Raw genomic sequence first — 8140 nt, 5'->3', positions numbered from 1 at the left:
TATCCATTTCCTTTGCTCTGGACAAACAGTGAGAAAGGATAAGAGTATGTAGTGTGAAAAGCCTGCCGGCGGTTTCCAGCCATTCATCCACAGGTTATCTATGTTTTAGACACAGGGAATGAATGATTTTATTTTGTGTAGGGCAGACATTTAAAGGCTGTTTTTCCTGTTTCCCCTTTACAGGTGTGGGAAATGGGTCGTTAGCAATTCCAGCAGAAGTCTTCCTTTGTTCTACAGGTACCCTCATGGCCTGACCACAGAGCTGATGAGCACATTGTAGTCTCTGAATGTAGCTCGATTTAACATTTTAATTCTCTTGCCACTTCCCTACATTAGTTTAGCATTATGGTTAGGGTTTTTGTTATTTACAGTGATGGCTACAGAGGAGAAAAAATGGGGTTGAGCTCCAGTGGGTGGAAGCAGAAGTCAATGAGGAGAAAGGATGGGGTGGACCTGCAAGGAAATGCACAGCACGGCCTTCAAATATCCTATCAAAAGGGCTTAGGCTAAATCAGGCAGTGGTTTGGATCAGTCTGCCAGTGTGAGGTGAGGACCTGGGGGGTGCATGGAGGTGCTGAGATTCAATGGGGAGGAGCCAAGGGGCGGGTCCTGGGTCGATCCGCCAATGAGTGCGGACTTATTTAGGGCAAGGCCAGCCTGCACTAGTGTCAGGTCTTCAGGCTGTTGTAGTGACCTCACCTTTAGAAACAATAGGTTAAGGATAAGACATGGTATGTGCTAACCGCCATGTCTCACTTCTAGTTAGTTATCTGCTAAAAATTTATTAACTAAAGGGATTTACTGGCCGGATCACTGCCTATAGGTACAAAATATTTTAACAATGATGCATTCTGCTTCTGTACCCCGGCTTGCTTACCCACCTCTTAGTTATCAGTTAATGAATGGAGGAGATATAGTCTTTTGTGTAAAGATTAAGGATGTGGGGGATGGAATCGAGGGTTTAAAACCTTTGTGCCCCTGCGTCTCGGGGCTGCTCCTTTGCAAGGACAGCCGCCGGCTAATAAACTGTCTCTTGGACTAGAGCACTCGAGTTGGGCCTGGTTATTTCGGTCACAACATTTGGAGGCCCCAGCGAGATCTTCTCGTTGTGGGAAAATTGATCAGTGCACCAGGGCGTTGGACCATTTGCGGTTGGGGAGGCCTCTAGGGCACTTGCCCTAGCCCACCGCCCGTGGTTTCTTGCTTTGTGGAGCGTGATCTTGGGAGTGCTGAGGCAGTTTTTGGTAGGGGCCCCAGGACCGTGCGGACGTCGGACGCGACAAGTAAGTCGGCGGTCGACTGAGACTGTGACGACAGTTTTCTCAGTCTTGTTTTTTGGTTCGTTAGTCTGTGTCTGTTTTTCTTGTGTTGCTTCGTGTGCTTTACTGTGGAACTATGGGACAATCACAGGGTAAGCTAACACCGCTTCAATGCATGCTTAATCACTTTAAAGATTTCCGTCACAGGGCAAAGGCTTATGGTGCTTTAGTAACCCCTTTTGATTTGCAGCGGTTTTGTCAACTAGATTGGCCGACCTTCGGAGTAGGATGGCCCTCCGAGGGATCATTTAATTTACAGACTGCATTTCGGGTTCGGGGTGTTGTTTATGGGAACCCAGGGCATCCTGACCAAATTCCTTATATTGATGTATGGATTGACGTTGTTTCTGATGCCCCTAAGTACTTACAGAATTGCAGTCATGCCCCTGTTACTGTAATGGCAGCCATACTCCAAGGTCTTAAGAAGCCCCCACCAGTGTTGCAGGGCCCTCCGTCGGAGGATGACTGGTATCCACCACCCTATCATGGTGATGGGAGTGGACGTCCTCCTCTGGAAAGACCAGAACCTCCTGTAACCTGGTCTAGGGGTCGTAGGCCACCTTCCCCTGATTCAACCTCCCTGAAAGAGCCAGTATCTGTTCAAGCCCCATTGAAGGTGATTCCAGGAGGTGGAGGTGAGCCTACTGTCATCTACTCGCCGTTCAGTACTAGTGATTTATATAATTGGAAATTGCAAACGCCATCCTTTTCAGAAAAACCACAAGGATTAACCTGCCTTCTAGAGTCAATTTTTTTACCCATCAGCCCACTTGGGATGATTGTCAGCAGCTTTTGCAGGTTTTATTCACCACTGAGGAAAAAGGATTTTGCGGGAGGCAGCCAGAGAAGTCACGGACCTGAATGGGCTGCCAACAGCAGACTTAACCAGGATACAGGCTGTGTTTCCTACTCAGCGTCCCCAGTGGGATCCCAATACGGATCAAGGTAAGGAGGCTCTCCTAAGGTATCGCCAGTTCCTGCTACAGGGACTCCGGGCTGCTGCACGTAGACCAATAAATCTGTCCAAGGTAAGCAAAGTAATTCAGACCAAGGATGAGTCACCTGCAGCATTTTTAGAGAGACTATTAGAATCTTACCGCTTGTATACACCTATTGACCCGGAGGACCCCAACAATAGAAGAGCCATTAATTTGGCCTTTGTGAGCCAGTCGGCCCCAGATATTAGGAGAAAGTTACAGAAGCTAGAAGGTTTTGAGGGAGAGAATTTATCCAAATTGCTAGAAATAGCCCAGAAAGTTTTCAACAATAGAGACGATGTGCAGAAAATAATGTTTGTGGGGAAGGGACCTATGCCAGGCAGAGGAAGAGGAAGGGGCCGAGGAGGAAGATCAGGATTTATCGGGCCACCTGGACCAGGAAGTAAACAGGTTGGCCTTGAAAAAGACCAATGTGCATATTGCAAACAGAAAGGGCACTGGAAGAATGAGTGTCCCAAGCAACCAAAAGGTGACAAGAAAAATACAAGCACCCCAATTCTTCTGGAAGATAACTAGGGGTATTAACTCAGATGCTGGGACCGTGGAAAAGACCAGTTGCACACTTATCTAAAAGGTTAGATTACGTGGCTGCAGGGTGGCCTAATTGTCTGAGGGCCGTTGCAGCCACGGCAGTTCTAGTGAAAGAAGCCCACAAATTGACGCTTGGGCAGCCTGTGACTGTTATCGGACCTCACTTTGTGGAGCGGCTCCTGAAGGGACCACCCGAGCGATGGATATCGAACGCTCGAATCACCCAATACCAGGTACTCTTATTAAACCTTCCACAGGTTCAATTTGCTAAACCGACAATATTGAATCCAGCAACCTTGCTCCCAGATGATGATCCTCAGGAACCTGTACATGATTGCAGTGACCTGCTTGAAAGCATAACTGGGGTAAGACCTGACTTACGAGATGAGCCTTGGCTCAACCCAGACGCCACCCTGTACACGGACGGAAGCAGTTATGTCACAGAAGGCGTCAGGTATGAGGGAGCAGCGGTAGTTGCCGATGACACTGTGGTTTGGGCTCAGGCTCTCGGACAAGGGACTTCAGCCCAGAAGGCCGAGCTCATGGCATTAACTGAAGCTCTTAAATGGGCTCGAGGGAAAACTGTTAACATCTACACTGATAGCCGATATGCCTTTGCAACGGCACATGTACATGGAGCCCTGTACAAGGAAAGAGGACTATTTAACATCAGGGGGAAAGGAAATTAAGAACAAGGAGCAGATTTTGGCTCTTTTGGAGGCTATCTGGCTACCTAAGAAAGTGGCTATTATCCATTGCCCCGGCCATCAAAAAGGGAAAGGAGTGGTAGAAAAAGGAAACCGCTTGGCAGATAAAACAGCAAAGGAAGTAGCCAGAAAACCAGTGGGGACTAACGTTATAATTGGTCCCCTTCTTGTGCCCCCCTTGGTACAGGCTCCAAACTATAGCCCCCAAGATATAGAGTTGGGGAAGCAACTGCACGGGAAGTTTGAAAATGGGTGGCTTTGGATTCCAGATGGAAGGCCACTCCTCCCTGCCGCTCTTGGCAGCCATTTAATCAATCAAATGCATAACGCTACCCATCTTGGAGGAACTAAGTTAATTGAACTGCTAAAAAGAGACTATTATATTCCTGGACTAACCTCAAAGGCTCGGGATGTAAGTGCGCGATGCCCAATATGTGCACAAGTCAACTCTTGCTCCACTGCAACAGGAGGCAGTGGCGTGCGACAGAAAGGACAAGCTCCTGGAGAACATTGGGAGGTAGACTTTACAGAAGTTGCCCCTGGCACTTTCGGGTTTAAGTATCTTCTGGTTTTCATCGACACCTACTCTGGATGGACCGAGGCCTTCCCCACTAGAAAGGAGACTGCACAAGTAGTAGCTAAGAAATTACTCACAGAAATAGTACCTCGATTCGGTTTGCCCTTATCACTGGGGTCCGACAATGGCCCGGCATTCATTGCCCAAACAAGTCAAATGTTAGCTAAGGTATTAGGGATTAATTGGAAATTACATTGTATTTACAGACCTCAGAGTTCAGGACAAGTAGAAAGGATGAATAGAACACTTAAGGAAACTTTAACTAAATTTAAGCTGGAAACTGGGGAGAATTGGGTGAGCCTTCTTCCTTTTGCTTTGTTACGGGCCCGGTGTACTCCATATATTATGGGAATTTCCCCTTATGAAATGTTTGGGAGACCTCCCCCTTTACTCCCTAAAATTGTAATTGAAAAGGTTACAATAAGTAATGACACAAGTCTCCTTAAGTCTCTACAGGCCTTGCAACAAACCCAAAATCAAGTCAAGGGCTTGATTAAAGCTACTAGACCGACTCCGGGGACATCACAACCTCACCCACATCATCCAGGTGATTGGGTGTGGATAAAGAAGATTCAGCCTGCTAGCCTAGAGCCCCGGTGGGATGGTCCGTTTCCAGTAATCCTGACCACACCAACGGCTGTCAAAGTTGCAGGAAAAAGACATTCGATTCACCATACTCGCCTTAAGGCAGCTCAACCTCCCCCAGAAAAGGAGAAATGGAAAGCAACACCCACAGAGGATCCACTCAAGATAAGACTCTCACGGGAATAATTGTGTTAGGGTTAGTTCTTATTACCAATGTACATGGGAACCCTCATCAACCTCAACAGGCTCAATGGGAATTGATTAAATCAGAAACAGGTATCTCCATATTAGTAAACCAGACTATGTACCAGCCTACATTTCATGTAAATTTGTGTAATATACTTGGGGAGGAATTAAATAAGCAAACAAAAAAACAGATGCTAGCAGGATCAGGACCGTGGTGGGGCTGTGGAGTTAAAAATTATGAAAAGGGTATCCAACAAGTGCAGTTATATATGTGTCCTAGAGAAGATCAAAGCACTTGCAATAAGCCTAACCAATATTATTGTGGTCATTGGGGTTGTGAGACCATAGCCCCTTGGAAGAACACAGACCCCTTTCTGACTCTTACACGACCTAGTCAGTCTTCCTGTGCCACAGCAGGGAAATGCAATCCTGTCGTTTTTACTGTCAAAAATTGGGAAGATCCATCTTGGGTGACTGGGAAAACTTGGGGATTAAGGTTGTATGTTTCTGGAGATGATCCCGGAATGTTAATGACAATACAAAAAAAGCCTGTCCGGATACCGTCGATAGCCATAGGTCCTGTCGGGTCTAATAATGAAGGGTTAAAGGACTTAACTCCTACCCAGTTAACAACTATTAGGAATACTAATAACATCTCTTAATTCCTTAGCTGAAGTAGTACTGCAGAATAGGAGAGGTTTAGATCTCTTATTTCTTAAGCAAGGAGGTTTGTGTGTAGCATTAGGAGAAACTTGCTGTTTTTATGTTAATCATTCTGGTATTATTAGGGATAGTTTAGCATTAATTAGACAGAGGGTGAAGGATAGAAATAAAAAATTAAGGCAGGGCAGTAACTGGTATGAGTCTTGATTTAATGAAAATTCCTGGCTAACCACGCTATTGTCAGCCATAGCAGGGCCATTAATTATGCTGATATTATTATTAATTTTTGGACCCTGCTTACTAAAGTGGCTTAGAAGTTTAGTACAGTCTCACATGACCGGGGCAAAGATTTTAATTTTAGGAGTACGGCCCCGACGAGTTGGCCGAGAATTCCAACTTCTGACTCGAAGATTGAGTCACTGTAAAGAAAACCAGTGGGGAATGTAGTGACCTCACCTTTAGAAACAATAGGTTAAGGATAAGACATGGTACGTGCTAACCGCCACGTCTCACTTCTAGTTAGTTTTCTGCTAAAAATTTATTAACTAAAGGGATTTACTGGCCGGATCACTGCCTATAGGTACAAAATATTTTAACAATGATGCATTCTGCTTCTGTACCCCGGCTTGCTTACCCACCTCTTAGTTATCAGTTAATGAATGGAGGAGATATAGTCTTTTGTGTAAAGATTAAGGATGTGGGGGATGGAATCGAGGGTTTAAAACCTTTGTGCCCCTGCATCTCAGGGCTGCTCCTTTGCAAGGACAGCCACCGGCTAATAAACTGTCTCTTGGACTAGAGCACTCGAGTTGGGCCTGGTTATTTCGGTCACAACACTGTGTGCATTTACGGTGGGTTACTCAGGTCAAGAGACCCCCATGGAACCCTCACGTTTCTGCTTGACCCAGCAGAAATCCACGTAGAGCAGGTGGCTTCTCGTGCACGCAGACAAGGCTTCACCTTTTCAGGAATCCCATGAAGCTTCTCGAGGTGGCTCCACTGTGCTGAGGCAGTTGCTGTACTTCTGCAGCCCTCGGAGCTGCTCCTTGGACAGACATGGTGAGAAAAGGTGAGGAGAAGCTTTGTGTCCCAGGAGTGCTGAGGGGTGACAATAGGGGGTGTCAGTCTCTAGAGGACCCGGGAGAGAGACCAGCTCGGTGTGGAAAATTCTTCTTTTTTTATTTTAATTTCGTGGTGTCAGGTAGTGAGGGTGAAGAGTACTGAATGTAAGTGTGTCTATTTTTTGCTTCATAGTACACAGGAATTAAAGATATTAGAGTGTATTGGTCTAAATGTAATGGGAATTGCTTCTACCTTAATTCTAGCCTGCCTTTCCCCCAGGCTAACAGCTCCTTCCATTGATAAGCTAATCGAGTTGAGTCCTGTGTGAATAAAGAGATTTGGAGGTTTTGCGCTCTTCCTTAAACCTTTAGAGGGAAAGGAAATTAACCTTGTCCTAATGTAAGGCTGGTTCTTGCAGAATGGGAACGAGGAAAACTGGAAAAAAAAATCTGTGAAAAGGAGTGTTGTAGGGGGCTTGTGAGGTGACATCTTGGGAGAGGAAATTTTGTAGACAGTTAAGTTGAATGAGATTGGAATAAATTTAACGAAGGAAAAATTTAAATACCAAAAGAAAACTTTTGTAGAAGCAGAGTTTAGTTATTCTTTCTTTAGAAGGACAAAGTTTTCCCGCATCCTTCTGCTCCAGATAAGATATTATGAAAAGTTTTCTGCCTACAAATCAAAGACTGCTTTCTTAAAATAGTTTTCCGTCTTAATCAAGTGCTCGATGACTTAAGAGATAATTTCCTCAATCCTAAGAACCAAAGTTTTGCTTTGTCACTTTGGTTAAGTGACTAATTTAATATCGTTTCATAATAATATACTAAAGAAAAAAATGAACGTCTAGAGTGTTTTTGAAAGCACAAACTACTTCTGTGGCTCCAAGGCTCCCTCGCCAAGGACAAATACAAATCGTAAATGCCTTTTCACAAAAATTAAGAGGAAACGTTAGCTATGTTCACAGGTAAACTTAATTTATTTCACCTGCCAGAAGTAGTTTGGCTCCAACTCTCCTTTTAGATAATCTTATCCTTCTTGTGGCAGTCATTTTAAAATGAAGGCGTGGGAGTTCAGAACAGGTTACCCAGAGATATTCAGATTGTTTCCAGCTAAGGGTAAGTTTATCTTCTGGCTGAAGAGAAACTACTGCCCCGCCTTTTAACTATCCAGAACTATTTGAATGGAGAGCCTTGCCCATAGAATAGGAGATCATCAGCCATCATCTCCATTCAACCCACCTATAGGGCTGGGCAAACTAATGTGTACTAAATATCTGTTCTTATCATCCTGCAATGACCCTTTGAAATCCCCCAGGCACCTTACCATATCCTTAGCTCAAGATGTCTTATATATCCAAGTTCCCATTCTATTCCTCTCTCTTGTATGTGGAGTCTCTGACTCTCAAGTGTGTGGGGTTCTCATACATATTGTTGTGACTGGAATAACCAGACTCAACCTGAGTGCTTTGATTATAGAGGCAGTTTATTAGCCGGCGATTGTCCTTCCAAAGGA

General features: G+C 45.0%; 1 long non-coding RNA gene across 3 annotated transcripts; it reads left to right on the top strand.

Moving 5' to 3' along the window:
• Positions 1-1007: 1007 nt before the first annotated feature.
• On the top strand, positions 1008-3374 carry LOC120589326 (uncharacterized). 3 transcript variants are annotated; one of them, XR_005649451.1, is made up of 2 exons: positions 1008-1283; positions 2118-3374. It is a non-coding gene; the product is annotated as an uncharacterized LOC120589326 (long non-coding RNA). The 3 variants fall into 3 exon arrangements; XR_005649450.1 differs by having other exon boundaries at positions 2109-3374; XR_005649452.1 differs by having other exon boundaries at positions 2085-3374.
• The last annotated feature ends 4766 nt before the right edge of the window (positions 3375-8140 follow it).

This window comes from Pteropus medius, unplaced genomic scaffold (genome assembly GCF_902729225.1).
Source record: "Pteropus medius unplaced genomic scaffold, Ma_sr-lr_union100, whole genome shotgun sequence".
Classification (NCBI taxonomy): domain Eukaryota; kingdom Metazoa; phylum Chordata; class Mammalia; order Chiroptera; family Pteropodidae; genus Pteropus; species Pteropus medius.
Note: the sequence above shows the minus strand (reverse complement) of the source record. Positions and strands in the feature narration are given on the sequence as shown.